The sequence below is a fragment of the Ambystoma mexicanum genome, chromosome 4q, assembly GCF_040938575.1.
Source record: "Ambystoma mexicanum isolate Mex_15411 chromosome 4q, UKY_AmexF1_1, whole genome shotgun sequence".
Classification (NCBI taxonomy): Eukaryota; Metazoa; Chordata; class Amphibia; order Caudata; family Ambystomatidae; genus Ambystoma; species Ambystoma mexicanum.
In genome coordinates this window covers 363,372,371-363,395,408 of record NC_090928.1, presented here as the reverse complement: position 1 = coordinate 363,395,408, position 23,038 = coordinate 363,372,371, and the positions used below count along the sequence as shown (strand labels likewise).

The window sequence follows — 23,038 nt, the reverse complement described above, 5'->3', positions numbered from 1 at the left end:
GCTAGCTGACGTCTTTGCGCCCACTGTTACTGATGTACCTGGTGCCCCCACTGCTACTAAACTGCCTGCGCTTGATGCGCCCACTGTTATTGATGTACCTGATGCCCCCATTGCTACCAAACTGCTTGCGCTTGATGCGCCCACTGTTATTGATGTGCCTGATGCCCCCATTGATACCAAACTGCTTGCGCTTGTTGCGCCCATTGTTATTGATGTGCCTGATGTCCCCATTGATACCAAACTGCTTGCGCTTGTTGCGCCCACTGTTATTGATGTGCCTGATGCCCCCACTGCTACCAAACTGCTTGCGCCTGATGCGCCCACTGTTATTGATGTGCCTGATGCCCCCACTGCTACCAAACTGCTTGCGCCTGATGCGCCCACTGTTATTGATGTGCCTGATGCCCCCACTGCTACCAAACTGCTTGCGCCTGATGCGCCCACTGTTATTGATGTGCCTGATGCCCCCACTGCTACCAAAGTGCTTGCGCCTGATGCGCCCACTGTTATTGATGTGCCTGATGCCCCCATTGCTACCAAACTGCTTGCGCCTGATGCGCACACTGTTAGCACTGTGCCTGTTGCCCCCAAGCTTGTACATGGATCTGTACCTACCACTTCTCTGAAATGTGGCCTGGTCAATGCCCGATCTATCCCAGGCCATGCCCTGGATATTCATGACCTCATACTCAAAAACAAGACAGACCTCCTCATTATCACTGAAACCTGGCTGAATGAAACCTCGGGCCCAGCCCTCGCCCTTGCCATCCCAGATGGTTATACTATCTACAGGCAAGATAGACCCCTCACGAGGGGCGGCAGAGTAGCTCTCATCGCCAAAGAAAGCCTTGCTATTAGAACAACAGAAGGCAACCTTGAACACAACTGTGACTACCTCCCACTCAAAATCAATCTCTCCCGTAATATGACTTTGGCCCTCCACATCGTTTAGCGCCCCCCGGGGCCTATCACTGAATTCCATGAATCCCTTATTCACTCCCTCTCCGGCAACTTGAAAAAGACATCCAAAGTCCTACTCGCAGGTGACCTTAATCTTGGCCTTAATGATCCCAACGACGCCCACGCAGCCACCTTGGAAAAAGCCCTATCCACCTTAGGATTCGCGCAAGCCATCTCCCTTCCCACGCACTCCAAAGGACGCTCACTGGATTGGATTAGCCACCACAACTGCCCAGTACTTATTACTGAGAAATCACCCACACCGTGGTCCGACCATCACTACATCCAATTCAACATCGATACCTCCAAAGAGCCCCCCTTGCCCACTATCCCCCTCCCTCCAGGGCTCTCCAGAAGCTCCCGTCAACTCACTGCAGAAAACATTACCCCACTCCTGAAAGTTCCCCGCACTCCAGGCCCCCTTCTCGCAGGACCCAGAAACCCTTGCCAGATCCTTCAAGCTAGCAATCACCCAAGCAGTTGACGCTATTGCCCCCCCTCACTCTCAGGAAAGCTAAGAAAACCAAGCACACCAATGCCTGGTTCACCCAGGATCTGCTCCAAATGCGTGTAAAGAAACAAGCCGCCCTCGCAGCCTGGAAAGCCAACCCCAATGATGCAACCAAACTAGCTTTCAAGACCATCTCCAAAGATTATAAACTAAGCATAGTCCATGCTAAAGTAAACTCCTTTAACACTAGGATAGCCAACGCCAAATCCGGCACAAAGGAAATCTTCACCATTTTTAGGGAGCTGGAAACCCCTTCCACCCTGCCACCCACCCTCCTAAAGGATGAGAAATGGTGCAACGACATCCAATCGGCCATGCTTAACAAACTAAACACCCTACAAACAAAAATCCAAGCTCACCAAAAGGCCCTTACTCTCCTAATTGCCACTCAGAATAGCAAACAGAATAAAGAGACCAAAATCAAATCCTCCCCGGTATTCAACTTCAAGGACGTGACGGAATCTGAAGTCATTTCCCTCCTAAAAACCATTAAACCATCTAACTGTAAGGGCGACGCCTGCCCCTCTCAGCTCATTAAGGACTGCGGCGCGACACTTGCACCCTTCCTGACAGCATTCATCAATGCCTCCTTCCAGTCTGGCCATGTCCATCTGACCTCAAGGAGGCCTGGGTACGACCGCTCCTCAAGAAGCCCTCCCTTGACACTGCGGCACCAGGGAACTACAGGCCCATTACCACCGTCCCCTTCCTGCTTAAAATTCTGGACAAAGCAGCCTACCTGCAAGTCCAGAAATTCCTCGAGGATCACCACCTTCTGAGCCTTCGGCAGTCTGGCTTCAGGCCACGACACGGCACCGAAACTGCCCTCCTTGATTTAAAAAATCAAATGGACGACATCAGAGACGCTGGTAAACCAGCGCTCCTTCTGCTCCTTGATTTATATCGGCCGCGTTTGACCTCGTGGACCACAATACTCTTTGCCATCACCTCTCCATCGCAGCAAACTTCTCCCCTAATGCATGTGCATGGATCACCTCGTTTCTACAGGAAAGGGCCATGAAAGTCTTCTCCGACTCAGCATGCTCTTCCCCTAGTCAAATCAAATGTGGGGTGCCTCAGGGCTCCTGCATTGCCCCCACCCTCTACAACCCATTTACTAGGCCCCTTTTCAACCTTCTTGACACCCTGGGTATCTCATATACCAACTACGCTGATGACACCCAGGTGCTCATCCCCCTCACAGGTGACTATGAGGCAGATAGGATCACCCTCAACTCCATCTACTGTACCATCCAAGCCTGGATGGCTGAAAATTGGCTTACCTAAACAGTGACAAAACCGAGCTTCTGCTCATTGGGTCACCTACCATCCTGGGCAACCTCAACAAGAACTATCGCTCCTTCACCATTGATAATATACCCATCGCTGTGTCCCATACAGTAAAAACTCTGGGTGTCTACCTAGACTCTAATCTCACCATGAATAGACAGGTTAACGCCATTGCTTCCTCTTCAGCATACTACTCAAAACTGCTTAACGCAGTAAGACCCTTCCTAACGACACAGAACTGCCTTACTATCGCTAGAGCCACTATCGGCTCAAGACTGGACTACTGTAATGCTCTCCTCGGAGGCACCTCCAGCAAAAACATTGCCAAACTCCAACTTGTCCAGAACAATGCCCTTAGGGCTGCCACTGGATTCCCAAAAAAGGACCACATATCGGACCTAAGGAGACAGGTTCACTGGCTTCCTGTCAAACAGAGAATCATCTTTAAAATCCTCTCCATCACTCATAAATGCCTCCATGATCTGGCACCCCCTACCTCGCCCAGCGCATCGCCTTCCCCACTTCCACAAAGCCATCTAAGCTAGCCTACACCAACATGATCACCAAGCAGAAAACCTGCAGAGTGCGTGCAGAGGGCTCCAGCTTCCCAGCCATCGCTGCCACCCACTGGAACGCACTACCTTCACACATTAGGGTAATCGACTCTCACCTGGCCTTCCGCAAGGCCATCAAAACCAGCCTGTTTGTCTGAAATGTCAGGCGCCGTATGCCCATCTGTACTCTGTAACCTAGCACATATGATGTAACCAAGTAACCGCATGTCCTAATGTACTCATGCCTACGTACACTTTCATGTAAACAGCGCCTCAATGCAGAGGGGCTGTAGTGCGCTTTACAAATGTAAAAATAAATAAAATAAATAAATAATCATATGTGTAGTCTCAACATTCACTGCTTCGACTATAATTCTTCTCTGATAAAGAACCTGGCCAGTGGCGAGCCCAGCTGAAATAAGAGGCCTAGCGTGGCGGGAGGACTTGATCCTTAAAAACATAGACATTATGAATGGGAACACCAGGAAAGATATCCCCGCCAACACTACATGTAAAAGAGGGCAGGACAGACAAATCCTAGACTATTTCTTCATCTCTAGGAATAGGTCTCTGCAGGTGAAGTCCTTAGAAATTTTACATGCAGGGTAGAGTGACCACAAAATCCTGAAACTAACCTGCTTGACGTTAAATACACCCCCCTTGGAGATCCACCCGGACAACATATGGGTGTCCTCCGGAAGGGATAGACTGATAATCTATCCAGAGAGAATTAAAGAATTTACCAACATGCTCACCACCACCATCAGACGTGACAAGTTGGACCGAGGAGAACACAAGATCGATTACACCAAGATGCTGATGGACTTCATTGAATTTAGGAAGTACGGTGCAAGGTACATCTTTGATGAAGACATGGCTAGGAAAAAAAAAGCTCCTGAAAATGGAAGCAAGGAACCTTGACCTGAGTGCGAGGTTGGATGTGCAGCACTTTATAAAAGAAGTAAAACAGCAGCACTGCAATTGGGTGCGCGGGCAAAAACAGTGGTTGCTGCAACGCAACTCTGAAACCATGCTTACAAACATTGCTTTGAAAAACACCAGTGAAGTTGGCAAACTATCAATGCAATCAAAGCCCCCTAGCAGGCACTGTTGACCAACACGGTGCCTGACTCGATCATTTCTCCTCGATATTTGCAAGCACTAATGCAGACAAAACAGACTTAGCCTTATCAAGTGGGGAAGGTTGGTCTTTCTCTACGGACAAAGAAGACATCCTAGTTGTAATTAATAAGGCAAGTAATTAGAGACATCATCAATGTCATGCTGAAAAGACATCCAGAGCTCTGGTCAACTTTCCTGTGGGAACTGTTCGACCGCACTAAAAAGACCACACGAGTTCCATTATCGTGGACAACCTCAGTGGTTGTCCCGATCTTCAAGAAAGAGGACAGGAGGGACCCCAAAAATTACCATCCTATCGCACTCTTGGACATCGCAGGGAAGATCTTTGCCGCTTTTATCTTAAAAGCGTTGAACAGCTGGAGTACCAACAATAACATCGGTGACAAGTGGCGGTCTGGCTTTGTGAAGGGAGTAGGAACAGCTCTTAACATCTCTGCCGTCAACATCTTTAAAGTTTGCACGTTGGAGAAAAAAGAAGTGAAAGTCTACATGGCTTTCATCGACCTGGCACAGGCTTTTGACCGCACTAAGCTTTGGGCCAAACTAAAAAGCTGGCGGTGCCAGGTGGATATCCCGGAAGCATTCAACGATCTACACTCTGGCACATCTATAAAATTCAGACTTGACATGTAAGAAACCTCTCTGAGTCAATAACTACAGTCAATGGCCTGAAACAAGGATGCTCGCTTGCCCCAGCATTGTTCAACTTGTTTATCTCCGATGTACAAAGAGCCTTAAGCGTCAGAAGCTTCACCCCACAATTAGCGAACGAACTGGGAAGATTACTTTACGCTGATGATTTGGTACTCATAGACCAAACTCCAATTGGACTTCAAAGACAACTAGATTCACTGCAAGTATATGTATGCAAGTATATGTAGGGCAAAATTGTCTCCTAATAAACACAAAAAAGTAATGAGTCATGACTATGGGGCATATTTGTACTCGAAAGCGCAGCAAACATGCCTGGTTCTTGAACAACGAAAAGCTAACCGTGGTAAACTCTCTCACCTACCTTGGACTGTGCTTGAATGTTAGCTTAAGAGATGCCCCCAGAGAAGCCACATTACACACCAAAGCAATTCATTTGGCAGCCCAGGCACAGATATTACTCAAAAGATAATGTGCCTTCTCAATGCAACCTGTGATATCCTTTTATCATATGAAGGTGGTACCTATTCTTACCTATGCTGCTGAGGCATTCTTCACACTACCTGCGGAGGTTTGGCCAATTCTGAAGGAAATCTTCTGGAAACGGGTGCTAAACCTACCAAGGAGCACGCCTATACAAGCCATTAGGATGGAACTTGGCTTAACCTCTTTATAAGCAATGGTGGTCTGGAAGACTTTAATCATATACAGGAAATGTATACAGCCAAACCCACCAGGAGGCTTGCAAATCCTGCAAAAATCCCGGAGTCTTGGAAAAATTCAATCACAATTCCCATTTTTTAAAAAGGGGATAGACTCCTAGCAGTGAACTATAGGCCAATCTCGCTATTAGATGCTGATAGTAAAATCTTTGTAGGCCTAATTCTAAGGGAGCTAGAAGATTGGGCCAAATCAAATGGCATAATTCCGAAACAACAAACTGGCTTCAGAAAGGGACTATCTACCTCCTTGAATGGTCTGACTCTTAGCTGTCTAAATGGAGATGTGGGAAACAAGCATGGTAAACCCCTCTTTGGAGCTTGGATTGATCTCACCCAAGCCTTTGATACGGTCAATCGATCACTTATGTGGAAGAAATTGTATGCTTGGGGAGTTCCATCACACTTGCTCTCTATTCCAATTGAACTCCATCAAAATACTAGAATGAGAGTAAGAATTTCTAAAAGTGGGCTATTAGTGGCCTAATACCTCCACGGATAGGTTTAACCAAAATTAATTGGTTAGCCTATGCGGATGATGTGGTGGTACTGGACCACTCACAGGTCGGCCTTCAGAGATTGTTGCATAAACTTGACCTATATGCCCAAAAGAATGATCTTAAGATTAATCCGGAGAAATCAAGGATCCTTATATTTAAACATCCGAAAAAAATAATCAAGAACTACTCGTGGGAATTGGACGATAGAAAAATTGAGATAGTCTCTGAGCTAACATATTTGGAAGCCACAATTAAATCCTACCCAACTAAGAGTCATTTATTAGAAATGATTAATTTAAAGACCCTTAAATTGGGGGCACAGATGAAAAGGATAAAAATGAAATTCTGCAAATTTTCGATACTCCCATTGATAAAATTCTATATAGGAAAGGTGGTCCTGATCATTCTGTATAGTATGGATACAAATCTACTCGCATTGGATGTAAATAGGGACTTGATTGAATCAAAACCCTGGAAATCAATACTATCTCTTCCAAATTCTGTTCCAATTGCCTCTGTGAGGTATGAATTGGGGCTCTCTTCTTTAAGATCGTGGCTGGAGTGGAAATGGATTTCCTTATATAGGTCCCTGTTGGTTCCTATAAAGGATTCTCTATACGAGGATCTGTCCATCCTGCTCCATGATAATACTAATATATTTCTTGAAAAGTTAAAACTGAAATGTCAAGATCTATTAAACAGTTCAGACTGTACAACAGATATGCTAAGCCAAAACCCAATGAAAGTGAAAGGTAGTCTGAAAGGGTGGGGTTGGGTGACCACCGATGAAAGGATGAGGATGATAAAATTATCACAATCGTTCTCCAGTACGGGTAGAAAAAGGACAAGTCTTCCCCCATATCTGGAAAAATATCCAGATCCATGCTCCAGGGATATCTTTCTGAGGTTTAGACTCAATTTACTACCTACCCTGGAAATCCAATCAGCCAGAGATTTGATTCAATCTGGGAACTGTTGCATAAAATGTGATGCCAACGAATGTCAAACACTAAAACATCTGCTAATTAAGTGTACTGGTACAAGGGAGATGAGAATTTCGAGATTTGTACACGATATCAGCTGGTTAGATACGGAGGAATGTTGGTCCAGAGCTTCTTCTGGTACTGAAACTTTCCTAACAGCAGAAATGGTAAGACTAATGAGAGATCTAAAGCTAGATAACTATCAAAGGGAACCAGGATGAGAGTTGTAAGTTTTATTAATGTTTTAGTTCTAATCTTCTTTTTTTTTTCTCTCTCATTGGTTCAAATGTTTTTAGATAAAATATGTATTGTTGTCTGTTTTTTTGGAATTTTCTTTTTGTGTAATGTTTTATATGTAAAGAACAGTGTAAAAGGTCATATACTTTGGCTAATGCACAATAAATAAATACAAAATAAATAAAAAATTTAAAAATAAAGAAATCCTACAAAAATCTCACAAAGATAGCGCCGAAACAACACTGCAAGAATGAAAGGACATCTGTGTGACAACCCTATTAAATCAAGGAGCAACAGAAAAAACCCTGCTTAACAAACCGGGATGGGTAAAACACAAACTTCACCACATAAGCACCTTGCTGACAAAGAGTGATTAATGGCCTTTTAGGGGCCCCAAACATCCCATTCAAAAAGGCCCCCACGAGCCATGGAACATCTTCTGCTGGCTTTGACAGGGAGGTAAGCTGGTTTCTACTTCAGCACAGTGCTGGGCATGCAGCAGCTGAGGCACACGCAAGGCTGAGCAGAAAGAAAGAAAGGTTTGCTGGGCACCAAAACGGAATGAAAGCACGTGATTTGAAAGGCAACTCAAGATTTCCCCCAATGAATGCACAAATCCCAGCACATTGTTTTAAAAGGCGAAAGGTGACAAAGTAAATTGTGATTTTGCCCATGTTGCACCACCAGCGTTACCAGTTGCCATCTCTAATTGCGCGCTCTCTCTTGTGTAGCAAATGTTTGGTTTACCAACACATGGTGCGCTTTGCACCAGCAAAATGTGCTAAAACCAAATGGGGATTTTTTAAAGACAAATACGTAAAGTGGAACAGTCTTCAACGAAATGAGCGCTGGGGTGACGAAGAAGGGCAGTGGGGTAATGAGTGGATCCAGTTCAAAGCTTAGGGACCATTTCGCAGCATTGTTTAAGGTGGTAGAATAAAGGGTCTCTCCAAGGGAGTATCCAACATTGCAAAGGGGGGCGAGTCACAAAAAAGTCCTGCTACACCCCCCCCCCCAAATGAAGTGCCTGCAATTCCATACGGTCTCATTCGCACCCCCAAACCGCCCACCCAAATCTACTCTTTTTGTAACATTTGTGGTAGATGGCAGTTTAATACATAACAAAAAAAATCTCAAACTGCGGGATCATTACAGATGTTGGAAACTCATCTTTTAGAGCTCTGTCCAAGTGCTATGGGGCAAAATACATGCAAACCTCCTAATTTGCATATGGGTTACACCAACAGAAGAGACGTCACAGAAAAGGACATCATCAGTCTTTGATACTTGGAGGCACCATGGAAGTGACTTTACAATAAGTTGGCATAAGTAAGCCAAGTGGCAAATAACTTTGTGGTGCAAAATACCTAAATTGCACTATTGTTATATATGGAGCAACTATATAGTCATCAGGCTTTATTTATACTAGCATGATATAAAAACATAAGCTATGAAGTGAATCAGAATAATTTACAGAACTGCAGTGTGAATAAATGATTTGCCCAGTATCACACACTTTGGTTAAATGGTGAAACCGGGCTGTGGACAATTTAAGCAACTGTGCACATCTTCCCAGGTTTAGTTGATACAGATATTTACTACGGTTTTGCTTTGCATTTCATGTGCTTAATAATACTTTATTTATAGAAATGCCTTGGAAGCAAACGACATTACATAATAAACTAGCCTTTCATAGTAAACTAACTACGCACTTTATACATTGTCATAGAAATATGTTAAGCAATAAGAGTATGACTTTAGTTTTATTAGCCCCATATTGCAGGCAAAGGCACAATAGCATCATGCAGATTAATGTGAGCCTAACAAATTCCCCTTGGTTTTTAAAGCCATAGTCATTATTTCATAAACCATTATGCACCCTTCTCATTTCTGATCCCTGCTAACAGTCCCTTCCTCCCTCCTCTCCCTCCCATCAGTACCTAATGGCTCACTTTGTAAGGCTCTGTTGAAACAGAGCAACGTGAGAGCCACTCTGCTGTATGGAGCTCCATGGGACATCTCTCATTTGGGTGACTATCAGGAGCGGTGTCCCATTCACAAATTCCCACTGACAAATGTCCCTGTCGGTATGCCACTCGGTCCCTCGCTGTCGAGGATGTTTCACAGACAAGACCATTTTCGTTGTTCGGTGTGTGGTCTAGTGTTGCTGTCTTGTATTATTGTTTCACATAAACCCACTGGACTGGACCGGACCATGGTGAATACATGATTTATAGTACTAGTGCCGCCTGACATCAAAAGGGGCTGCGTTTCTTATGCCACTGCTATCTGACACCGACTCATGGAGAGAGCATCACAGATATGAATGGACTGGAGTAGTGTCTCCTGAAATCAATACTGATGCCCCATATATATATGCCCCCCCAAGCCCCCATTTCATAGTTGGATCATTACCAAACAGCCTGTGGTAGAATGAGGAAGTACACCTACCAGTAGAGGTAGGATACCAAGAGGGCGTTAACTGCGACTTCCTGGCATAAAGGATCCACTCAGAGATGCGTGCTGCTGCATCGGGATACCTGACACTGTAGGTTTCGTTTCCTTGTAATCAGCTGAGGTTCGGAGGCAGACCAATGGAAACAAAAAGGAAGGACTGCAAAACCCGGAAAAGTCCTATATGTTGCCACCGATAAAAGAAGTATAAAGTTATCACATAGTGACATTTTGCGTGTGCAATTAACGTGGACAATTGTGGTACAAGTATTATATGTTTTTCGTATGTATACTTCACATTTATAAATACACACAATAAATATACAAGCATGTTTTGTAATACCTCGTGGCTAAAAATTCTGCCAGTTGTCAGGGTACTGATATCTCAATCTATGATTTGTTCCCATCATGCAAATACAGCCGACAGTTGATCTTTCAAAATGGCCGTAACAGACGTTTTTCGTCAACTCGTCCGTCCTCTACTCTGCAGGCCGTGTCCTGGCAATAAACAGAACTGCATTGTTAACTTCCGTGCGAATGCTCTATGCTAGCTCCTGAAGAATAAGGGGCCATTTGTACTTCAACGACCACGGAGACTGCGCTCCGATTAATCGACAGTTGTAAAAAACAAGCATGGGCAAAGCCAACAGTTTTGGCTTTTGTGTATAGGCACTGCCAAAATGGTACTGGTACTACCTGGCTACGAGATGAAAACTGTTTAAAATGGTTTAAATACCTGGGCATTGGTGACACGGCCTGGCAAATACCTACATCATGTCAACATTGTGGAGCCCCTGAGAGGGAGATTTCACAACAGAAATCGGGAGAATGCAGTTTTCCCATAAGCCTGCATTATGGTTATAATGATTTTAGGCGGTAGACAGTTAAAAATAGCATTATTTTTAATTGAAAAATCGGTAGTCTCCTGCCTAAATCGGGAGGGTTGGCATGTATGTACCTATCCAATGTCTATACACAATGATGCCAAAACTGTTGGCTTCACCAAAGCTTCACTTTAAAAGGAAGTCTGTATAAGGGCAACTTATAACTGAATTGGTTTAACACATACTTGGTTAAGACATTTTTATTACACAGCAGATATTTTACAGCTTAAACTAACCCATTAACTTGTGGAAGACTGTCGACCAATAACAAGGGCAGCCCCATAACAGCATACAGTTTGGTGTTACTGTGTGTGAGAGTCTTCCTGCAACAACATCTCAAGGCTCATCAAACAGGGTGGGGAGGCAAACCCAATAAGCCCATAAACAGGGACACGCAGAGAGTGTTATAATGCTTCTTTATTCCTTTTGAGTTACAATTCAACTGTCAAAACCATGAACACACGTGACACCCGTAGTCCCCGCCCCCATCCCTAGCCCAACGTCCCATGTTTCCTATTGTGGCCCAAAACAGAGGCTGCCCACATAATGATGTGGGAGGGCTGTATGAGTCATGTTGCAATGTGACATCTCCCACCTTTTAGAGTATCGCATAGTATTCTGCTTCACCCCATCTCTTCAATCAGTGTTATGGGTTTTATATGACGTTGTTGGGGCCTTCTGGGGTAAGGGTGTTCTTGGGCGAGTGAGCACCCTTTGTGGCACTGTTCTTCCTCTTCAGAATGTTCACTGTCCCCTTGGTAAGTATCATCTGAAAAGGATCCTTCAGCGCTGTCACTTGATAGCTCCCATTTCTTTGCTATGCAATTTGGATTTTTTTTTAATCGAGATGAGTTTCGTGTTATTTCTCGTTGTGATCTAAAGTTGCTGTTATCATGTGGCCTTTCTTGGCAGTAACCACCAGCATTTCTGGGGCAAAGGTTGAGTCTTCCTTACTAGTTCTTCGCTGGCATACCACTGCCCGGTCTCCTATGGTCACCTCACACTGTTGTGCTCCTCTTCGAGTGTCTGCTCTTCTCTTCTTTTTCTCCTTCTGTTCTCCATCACGATTTTTGACTTGTTCAAGGGGAGTGATTTGCTCTTGATTCAGTACATCCGGTAATCTGGTTCTTATAACTCGTCGGAACAGGAAGTCAGAGGGTTTGACCCTGGTGGTGATGTGAGGAGTGTGACGATAATCACATAGAAGTCGATATAGTGCCTGTTCAAAGGGTTGGTTGGCCAATTGTAAGGTTTTCTTGACGTTGGCCATGAATCGTTCAATCATCCCATTTGCTTGAGGCCAATGTGGGGTTATTCTTCGGTGATGGAACACAATGTATTTGTTGAAGTTTTCAAAGTCATGACCTGTGAAGGCGGGTCCATTATCTGATTTCAGGACCTTGGGTGTGTCATAGATAGATAACATACAGTCCAGAGCTGGAATGACGCATGTTGCAGCAGTCGAGTCAATTAGGTGAGCATCAGGGAATCGAGAATGTTCATCTATGAGCACCAGTACGTATTTCCCGTTTTGTAATGGTCCAAAAAAATCTACAGCCACTTCTTTCCAGACACCACTGGGAAGTGTTGACATCTGTAGGGGATTTGGTTTTGGTGGAGGAGCCACTAGTGCAAACAGAACACACCTACCAATAACTTCTTCCACCATAGCATCCAGCTTTGGAAACCATATCTTTTCATGCAGGAGACGTTTTGTAGATGTGATTCCCCTGTGACCTGTGTGCTAATGCAACCACCCTTTCACGTAGTGATGACAGGATGATGACTTTAGATCCTTTTAAAATGATGTAGTCCTCAATGACCGTAAGCTCATCTTTGACAAGCTGCATTACTTTGATATAATCCCTTACAGACTCCTGGTCTTGTTTAGCTTGTTGTTGGGCGTGTGATGTTCTATTAGTGCAGATACAATGAGACGTTATATTGATAGCTCTGTCGTTTTCAGACTCATTGCGTATGGTGGCCCAGTCCACCAGTAGTGGTTGAAGATGATGTACGATGTAGTTGATGTAATTATCAGCTATTGATGGGCCTGTCTGAGGGGGTCCTTCTGGATGTCTTGAGAGGTAATCTGCAGGGTTTTTCTTCCCTGGCCGATGTATGATATCAATTTTATAATCTTGAAGACGTAATCCTCATCTTGCTATCCAAGTGGGCATTCTTGCCTTAGGGTGACCAAAAATTGTCAGCAGTGCTTGATGGTCAGTGATAACTGTGACATTTTTGCTGTATAAGAAGAGGTGAAAATATTCACAGGCCCAAACTACCGCCACGCTTTCTGTTTTGGCTTGAGAATAAGCCTGTTCGGTGGTTGTAAGGCTTCTGCTTGCGTATGCCACTATAAGTCTTCCAGATGGGTCTGTGGGTTCACATTGTGCTAGTATGGCACCCAGGCCTACTGGGCTGGCATCAACAATTACTTCAGTTTTCCGGTCGGTATCAAAGTATGCCATGTCTTCAGCCTTGCTGATATTGCCCTGAATGGTTTCGAATGTTTTTTGACATTCTGAGAATATGAGAATATGTGTCCAAAGAACCTAAGAGATTATTTTCTGAACTCCCACTTTGCCCTATTAAGTGTCAGACCTGCTGTCTCAAGTGCTGTGCACACCTTGTGTAGAGCTGCATCCTGTTCTTCATTTGCCTTGCCAAAAACGAGTACATCATCTGAATAATTTAAACAATTTGGGACATGACGGATGACCATATGAATTTCTTTTTGGGAAATCTCAGCAGCCGAGGAGATACCAAAACAGATTCTTTATATTGGAATAAACCCAGATGTGTGACGAACGTGGTGATGTATCTGGTCTCTGGGGCAATTTGAAACTGATGATATCCTTTCGTAAGGTCCAATTTTGAGAAATATTTAGCACCATGTAGTAGGTGGAACATATCTGTAATCCGAGGTCTCTTTCAATGGCTTCATTTGCCCTCCTCATGTCCACACATAGCCTAATGGACCCAACTGGTGATTCTTTTTGGTACCGGTACTATGGGCGACACCCAAGGAGTTGGCCCAGTTACAGGCTCTATGACCTATTGCTTTAATAATTTGTTAATTTCGTCCCCCACTTGAGTTTTTATGTTGACAGGTATTCCTCTATAATGTTGTGCAATAGGTTTTACTTCTGGGTTGATGTGAAGGTGGACCTTTCGATTCCTTAGTTTTCCTAAACCTTTGAACAATTTAGGAAACACAGTCTCAATGTCTTCTGGTCTAGAAAAGTATTTGTGAGCTATTACCTGATAAAGGATGTGAACAGGTCCCATGTCTACGGCAGTCTTAAAACTGAGTATTGAAATGGATGGACCCCAGCCGGCTCATAAGACTAGGGGTCTCCAAACAGCCCTTTAAGATGAGTAGCAACACCCTTGAGATAGATGGGGATGCAGATTCGTACTCTTGCACCAAATAATAATGACAACTCAATAGTTTGGCAAAGGGAGTCCGTTTAATGACAAGTACAAAAACGGGGAGTTCAATGAACATCAGCAATCGCTTGATCTTCCTTCTCGCTTAAACTCCACTTAATTTCAGAAAAAACACAATATTTATATCAAAAACTCGTCATCGTTGACACGAAATCTTAAAAACCTAACATGCAACGTGATTGGTCATAGGAGGGTAACTTTAACATAGGTACTATAACTGTATGTGGTAACAGGGAGAGGGGATTGGATAATCAATGTCAGGTGGGGCAACTAAGCCCTTCCTTCAAAATGGCTACTATAAACATCACTAAAAGTACGATGTCTCATTGGTTCTATTCACTATAGAACCCTAGATTTCACGGTCCACTCTGATTGGGTTGGCATCAACACCACTCATACTTTTCCACTTGCGCTTAGCAGCATGCAGAATAACCAGTCAGGTGCAAGGAGTTAGTCTGCACCCCAGCTTCCCTCCAATTATGTTACAATCATTCATCACCTCAGTGGTTATGTGTCAATTAATTCTTTGTAGTTTGGCCTCAAGTCTGCTTCTTGGTCTGAGAAAGTTAAGGAGTATGGGTATGGCAGGGCTCCATGCGTAGGTATGAAAGTCTCACCCCTTCCTGCCCGTCTTGCCACGTGATCATGACACCGTGAAATCGACCTCTTCTTCATGCAATTTTGTGTATTTGATTTAATTCTGCCAGTCGTCCACCATCTGTGGCTAATCTTCACCTTTCTGAATGGGATACTCTGTTCTTTTTCTCTTTAATTGTATCCACTGTTGGCCTATTCCAGCCTGATACGACCATGGCTTCTTGGCATGGTTACCTTCAGCTGGGTTTCTCTCCGTCTTAATTCTCGATTTGTTTGCTGCAGCACTCTCCTCTTGAGACCTTTAGTAACCTCTGTTCAATTCTGCTCATGTGCGAAGTGGATTTACACTTATCTATAAGGTGCTTTTGAGGTAGATATATGTATAGTTGGCGCTTGCCGCCATCTATTATACTACTAAGCATAAGCAAGCTTCACAATTTCTTTGCTTCTTGCGGTTTCTTACATCTGTACACGTTTAATCTAACTGAATATCTTCATCGTGCATATGGCATAAGTTTCTGCATCTTGACATCAATTTCTTCATCTTAGGTTCAAGATGTCACTTATACATGGTATTTCGCTTCCTTGTCAGTATTCGTAGGTCATTATATCTTCTATATGTGCGTCAGTCCGATTTCTCATGATGTCACCATTCGTCTTCCTTTAGTATCTTCTTGGCTTCTTCGGGTATTACATTCTGACAACCGTCATTTTGTCTTGCCTGTAGATATGGTTTTCTCAATGGGTACCTTACTGTCCAGGTTTTCTTAGCTGTCGGTACTTCAATGGGTGCTGTTACTCTGATAGGCACTGGGCCGAGGCCAGCTGCGGCTCTCTGCTGGTTTATCTGTTCATTATACATCACATATTTTGGCGTGCACGTACCTGGCACTTCAAAGGGGATGGCTGGAGTGCGGATGACACTTAGCACTTCCTTGTCTCTCCTCCCTCTGGGTGATTCATCGACCACTCTCACTTCTTTCTTTGCACTCACTTTTCTGTCATCCTCTGGATCTAAACGTCTAGGTCTGCAGAAGTGTTCCTTTGGGGTCCATATCTTTATGACTCCCTTCAAACATCCTGCTGTTCTTACGTGCTCATCTTTGTTCCATGTCATTAGTTGACATTCTCCACTTGGATTGCAATAGATCCATTTTCCCACATATGTCCTATGTTTCTTTGGATACCGAAACTTTGTTCCTTCTGGTGCATAAATGCTGGCCATCACAAAATCTCTTATTTCTTCATCAGTCAGGTCTTTGGGCTCCCATCCGGACTCGACATCAATCATGATTTTCATCCCTATGGCCTTTTTTGTAGCTTTCTGGCACTGAGAGATTATTAGCTTGATTATACAGAATCCAAGCAATACCATCACCAAAAGTGCTCCTAGGAACTTGAATGCGTCTTCCATCCATTGTGGAACCCATGAAAACAGTGATCCAAACCAACTGTCATCATAAGCTTTGTCAACTTCATCTATCATCTGGTTCTGTAGTATTGTCAGCATACCTATGGCTTCTGTTAAGGTTCCATTTTCGTCATTGTGTGCCGATAAAAATGTGCAACATGATTCTCTGATTTTTGCACAAACACCTCCATCCATTGCTGTGATCCATTCTAGGTATATCTGTTCGGGAGGGGCATTAGTCGAATTGCTCTTTAACTCTTCTTTGATTGCATTAAATCCCTTTATGGTTGTGTTGATGGTCTGAAGTAACTCCCATCTGGTTATCTGCAACCATTTAGTATTTGTTCCAACCTGAACTTTTGGCATCAAGATCAAGGTGAATACTGAAGAAGTCTGACTGAACAGTCTATGCCCAAATGGGATAGCATCAAAGGCTTCTATGGATTTTGCAGAGAAATAATGTTCCCTCTTTATCCTGGTTATCAGTTCCATAGATCTCTTCTTCCTCAGGTGAGCATCTGCTTTCGGGAAACTGTCAATATTCAGATCACTTTTTGGAATCACCAACATTCACCAATGCACATATACCTTCCCAATTCTTCGGCAATCTGATATATGCTTTGGATCCATATGCCCAATAATGACCCATGATCACTGCTGTACCATGTACCATTCCTGGAGCATCAAAGATTCGACCACAATTCTGATTCTCTCCCATTTTCCTTGTGCCATTATTTCTGAAGCAGAATTTTGGACTCTCCAATGGCACTATCTGCAAGGGTCCCCCGGTGTCCTCGACCCATGTCAATTGTGTAAAGACCGGAGGGGGGTTGGTACTTCTGCTCTCTATTTGGTAGAGGAGAGACACAAAAACCCCTGCCAAGATTCTCTATTGTTGTAGCAATGGACAAGCAATCAAGGCCTAGCTTCTCAGGAGGTGATGCGAGCTGGTTCTTAAGTACAGTGTAGTCCCCAAGCACCCACAAAGGAAAGTCCACACACTGTATCGGTTAAAACACAGTCTTTATATAATTAATATTCAAGGTCACGTACACTATCACGATAACTGACTTTGTACGCATAAATCAACAATGGCAAATATGTACAGTTCTAAAGTGGTACCACTAACGTTATCAGATCTCATTAAAGTGCATACGGTCAGAATGACACACAGATCAAAATAAAGAGGAAACCAGCAGTAGAGAGAGGAAGGAAAGCAAGATGGTTGAGCAATAGGCAGAATACTGGCAACTACCGTTAAACACAGTTCTGTTTGGAGATCCCCCCACCTGGGCAACTTGTAGGAGAAAGATACAAGCCCAGTCCATATATTGTTCACACAAGACTTTCCAATAGTTCAGCAACCCCAAAGTACCTTGGCATTGTAGCGTTCCGCGTCGGGGAATCAATGGCCCTTCTTGAGTGTCCTCCCTTTCAGGCAGGAGTCACAGGTCATCGAACGTCCGACGGAGAACAGGTCGAGCTACGATGGTGAAGTGGCCGTGTCGTTCCTAGCGGTGCTCGTTGACGGGGAAGCGTAAATGTCCTGCCAGGAAGAGGCATGCGGTGCACCTCGGTGTCGATTGTTCTGGACCGCAAAGAGTTGAAGAACTGTGGCACAGCAAGGGCTTCGAGTCATCAGCGTCTCTGTGGTCTTTGGGTGGCGGGAAACCCACCTGTGGATGCTCCTTGGCGCGTCGACGGTCAGGCCTCCTCCAGCAGGATACAGCGGCGACGATGCGGACGAGAGCGTCCTTGAATCAATTAAGTTCTTAGGCAACGGGAGCACGGCGGCTCCAGTCGGCGACGGCGGTCGTCGACAGTGGCGGACAACAGTCCGGGCGCTTCTCCTTGGAGTTCCACAGCAATCCCTGTATCGGGTCGGCAGCCTGTCAAAGGTCCGTCTACCAGGGAGCTTGGGCAAAGATCAGCTGTGCACGATGGTCCCTCGTAGCTCAGGAAGAGGGCGCCTTACCAGGTCCACTCTTGGTCAGTCCTTGAGGCACAGCAGCTTTCAGATTGCGAAGGAGAGCAACAGCAATACTTCTTGTCCAGCAGGGCTTCAAGGTCAAGCTTCAGTTACTCCAGTTACTCGTCGTAGTGGACTTCAGCTTCCTAACACGATTCCTAGCAGTGAGAGGTCCCCAGATATACTGTTGATCTCCCATTCATTCCGCTGGGTCACACTCAAGCATCCAATCACGACTACGGTCATTCATGCAGGCAGGCCGCCAATCAGGCACATAGTGCATTCAGGCCATTCACTTCTCTCGAGACACTCACAACAAGTTATGTGTATTGGGACAAGTACCAAGCCATTCAACACTCCAAGCTGCATTCATACCGGTTTCAGGCAGGGCTGTCTCAACCATTGTGTCAACCACCAGATACTAGACAGCCACAACATAGAATGTATATTCGTCGCACACTCTATTCACCCAGGTCCCACCCACAGGCGTACCCACAACATACAGTCGTTGAGAAGGCTCCAGCCAGTCTGGTCGGCACTTCCCTACACTACCATATACAGAACTTCCACCCAACAGCCAGTCAGGGGGAAGGGACAGAGGCAGGGCTTCCCGGGACTTCGGGAAGATCAAGGTAACAGGTGATGGACGGCAAGAGGCCATGGGGCCATTTTGTCTCCATCAGGAATCTACCGACTCCAATGACAGGGCCTGGGCATCCCAAAATGGAGGACGCTCAGGGCACCAGTCATTTCAGCACGGAGCTGCCACCAGCCCATACCCTGCTCTGTGGGTCACACACAGGTGCCCAAAAACATACACTAGGGGCACAGGGTTGTACCCCTACCCATGAGTGCCATAAGGGTATCCCACGGGTCTGTTCACCAAACCAAAAGAGAGAGAGCTGCACCGCCAGGAGTCCCACATGAACTCCTGCGTGGAAAACACGACAGAACACATGATAAAAAGCAGTAAAGGACAAGGATACGGAGGCCCTGTCCCTCCGATGCATTTCCAGCATCACAAATAGTTTAGCAAGCTTTGGCCATAATGGCTTGCATCCATTTTGCACTATGTCAATGGTAGCCTGGTAACACCCAATCACTACCCAAGCTCTGCAGATCAGTACTCCGTTCTCCCATCTGTCTGGTGAAAGCAATGTTCCCCAGATTTGCATTTGACCTCTGTTCTTCCATCTTGGAGATTCTTCTGGAGTTTTTCCTGCAGTCTCCAATTTCTTGGTTACTTCTCTTCTGATCACTGCTCCTTTTACTCCAGGTTTTTTATATGTGATCACCACATTCTTTGTTTTGGCATTGTTTCTTGTCTTTATGTCTTGAACATAATCATCTTCATCTGGATCTGTTTTCTCAGTTGCCCATTTGAGTGAAGCATCACTTCCCATGAACTGACCTCTGGTTTTGCACATTGCTATATGTGACAGACAGTGTGCTGTCTGCACATCCATTTCAACAGCTATGAAAATGTTTGACTTCCCCATGCTGTACAGTAGGAGTGAACACACAAAGCATTCTTCCTCTGAAGTTCGTCTTCCAACTTCCTTCATATGTTGGTACCATATTTTGTTTCCCAGGTGTGCTGTACTGTACAGGTAATCGTTCAATTCATTATTGTCTTCTTGTGTGCTTCTTCTCATCCTTGAGGTCTTCCTGTAGTTGGCTATAAACACATCCTTAAACACATCCATATAGCTTCTTCTTGCTGGAGGATTCTCAGGTATTCTCATCAATGATCTGGGCGTGTCCTCATGTATTGCTCTTGTAGGAGTTTGCGCAATTTGCTTCATCCTTTCAATATACCAGTCAGGCATTTGTGTCCTCTCTCCAGACACTGCCATGATATCATGTCTCGCAGGATCAGGTGTGCTTGCAGGTGTTGTCTCTGTTTGCTTATTCTCTTAAGCCTTTTGTCTCTTTAAAAGTTCTGTTTTCTCTGTTTGTCTCTCAGCTTCTCTTGGTGTGGAACTTCTCATCGTTGTTTGTCCAACCTTCCCACATTCTCTGGAATGTGATTCTGAACTTATTGACACTAGACCAGGTGTGTATGTACTCATTATCTGTGTACATGTACCCTTCATCAACCCCCTTTCAGGTTTACTTTACCGACCCTGTCTCCGGCGTTTCAATTCACTCTCTACCACAAGTGTCGTGCATGTGTCATTGTTTATCACATCCATCTCAAGTTCAGTCACTCGATCATTCTTTCTAGGAACTGGAATGACTATGTAAGGTCTGGGTACCTTTGTAGGTTTCATGCGTACATCATTAGGTGGGTGCACGGGAATCTGAACGCTTTGTGCACCAATGAAAAATGCAGTTCTAATCGTCAATGACAGTAGTATGATAATGAATACTATGCATGTGTAAATAATACATTTGTAGGTTAGTTTACAACATTTGTTCCTTGGCCAATATGAATGTCTCTCCTCATGAGGGAGGACAACATTACTGTTCTGGTTTCCCATCTCGATCATCTGAAGAAGCAAAACTAACTCTTTAATACATGCTAAACATTGCCACTTTATCTGGATTTTGCTGCCACTGCTTGCAGGTCACAAATGCTGGACTGATTATCCTCTTTGTCTGAATAATAGACTGTCTCTTGTCTCTGGAAACTGTTCTTTTTCTATAAACAAAGTTCCAACTGAGGCAATAAGTTCAGCAAATCCAAATTCACATGTTCCATGTAAGCCAATTCCCAATCGATGCCTCAAATCTGTTTCATTCCAGACGACATGTTGGCTTTTTGTCAGCATAAATAAAAGCAAAGTCCTTGGCAACACGTTCATGATCTGTCCCTCGAAGGAAAGTTTACACTCTTCTCCTGTGATTCTGATGCTGACTAGAAAGTTCGACCTGCATCATGATTCCATGCACGAGCATACTCAGATGTGTAGTGTTTGCCGGGTCTCTGATGAAAGTGAGGACGTCAACCTTGGCATGTCTCCCCACAAGTTCTGGAAAGTCTTGAATTAAGCGAAAAAATATGTTAGTCTGCTATTCTCCTGTGACAGGGACATTTGTCTTGTCCTCGCTGTACTCGGGGAGCAGAAGAAACTGCTCTGCAATCACTGTGAGCAGCCTCCTTATTGTCTTTTCATTTTCAGGATCTTGAAGAAACTCGGTTATGTTCGTGAGCCTTCCCACCAACGACGGGTATGAACTCAATACTAACTCGAAATAGATCAGAATGTCTTTGGTGAGGTCACTATTGCGTGACACCATAAGTAAGTCCAAACAGGGATTCTGTGTCGAAAGAATCAGGATACTGTATTCTCTTCCAATTGATGTATCCTCAATCAAAATTTGGCATTTCTCTTCTTATCAAGGCTTCAGTGTGCCTCAGTCTAAAGTTCAAAGTAAACAAGCTATTTTGTAGCTTATATGTACAATTCTTCTTCTTCACCCTGCAACTAGGATGCACAGAGTGTCCGTGTTTTTATGTCCCTTTTCCCTTATTTTGCTCAAAGGAAGTGTCCAAAACTAAGCCACACCATTGCACAAAAGTGCTTTGTCCTTGCTTTGCTGGTCATGCGTTCTTCTTCCTCATCATGGATCTCGTCTGCACGTGCTGTGGTTCTTCCCCATTGTCTGTAGTCTCTTCACATTGGGGTGCATGCAGAGGGTGTTCTCCGATGTATGGCTTGATGTCACCCAGAAAGATCCAAGCTATTCTTCCCTGTAGCTTGACTGCAGAGGGTGGAACGTCCTCCACTCTAAAGGTACCATTGAACATTGGCTCGTCCAACTTTTTTCTTGAGTGGTTTCTCACCAGGACCGTGTCTCCCGGGAATATTGGAGGAGCACATCATTCTGGAACTTGGTCTGTTGCAGCATCTCCTTCTGTAGTCTGTACTGCCCTAAACCCTTCTTGTCGTCGCTGCAGCTGTCCTGAAATTACAGTAAGACAAGATGTCATGCAATTCAAGTAATTTTGCATTTCAGATCCTAACACTTCTCCTGTTGGCTGAGCATCACATCTAGCTCTATTTCGGGGAGTTAATGGTGTGAGCATCCTTCTGCCCATCATGATTTTGTGCGGCATGAGATGATGGTCAGAACCAGGCTGGTTTCTGAGTGCATGCAGTGCCAGTGGAAGACAGTGCAGCCATCCCTTCTTCAGAGTAAGCTTCCACTTGGCTATCCTTTCCTTTATCAAGCTGTTTATCTTCTTGCATATGCCATTCCTTTGAGGATGATACGCCGAAGAAAACCTATGCTTTATACCAAGCAACAATCTGGTCTGTTCAAATACTGCATTAACAAAGTGAGGACCATGGTCTGACCTCATGACTTCACACACTCCCCATCTGGGTGTATACATGGACCTGCTTCTATCCACCTAGAGAATGGACACTCCACAACAATTAGATACCTGTACCCGTTACATACTTGAATCATATCGACATAATCGATATGCAAGTGCTGAAAAGGCCCATTGGGACTTGGGATAACTCCTCTAATCACACGCAGTGTATGCCCAGCTGTGAACTGCTGACAGGTTATACAGTTTACCATAAAAAATGCAATGTGTTCTGCCAAGTTTGGTATGAACCAGTCTTCGGCAATTGTTGCTGGTAGATTCTCCTTTGTCATGTGTGCTGGATAGTGTAACTGTTCCAGTGCTATTTTCAATAAGGCTATAGGCATCACCGGTTTACCAGTGCTGTCTTGTCGCCACAAGCTCTCGGAGGGGTTTAA

The 23,038-nt window shown here is 44.5% G+C and overlaps 1 protein-coding gene across 3 annotated transcripts in view; it reads right to left on the bottom strand.

Annotated features, from left to right (window-relative positions):
* LGALS8 (galectin 8) overlaps window positions 1–10,144 on the bottom strand; it is an 898,608-nt gene extending 888,464 nt beyond the window's left edge. Inside the window, exon 1 of one of the 3 annotated variants that reach the window (XM_069607929.1) lies at window positions 10,000–10,144. The gene's annotated coding sequence lies outside the window, so the exon portion shown is untranslated. The remainder of the gene's footprint in view (window positions 1–9,999) is intronic. The other 2 variants (XM_069607930.1, XM_069607928.1) reach the window with 2 other exon arrangements.
* Window positions 10,145–23,038: the final 12,894 nt, after the last annotated feature.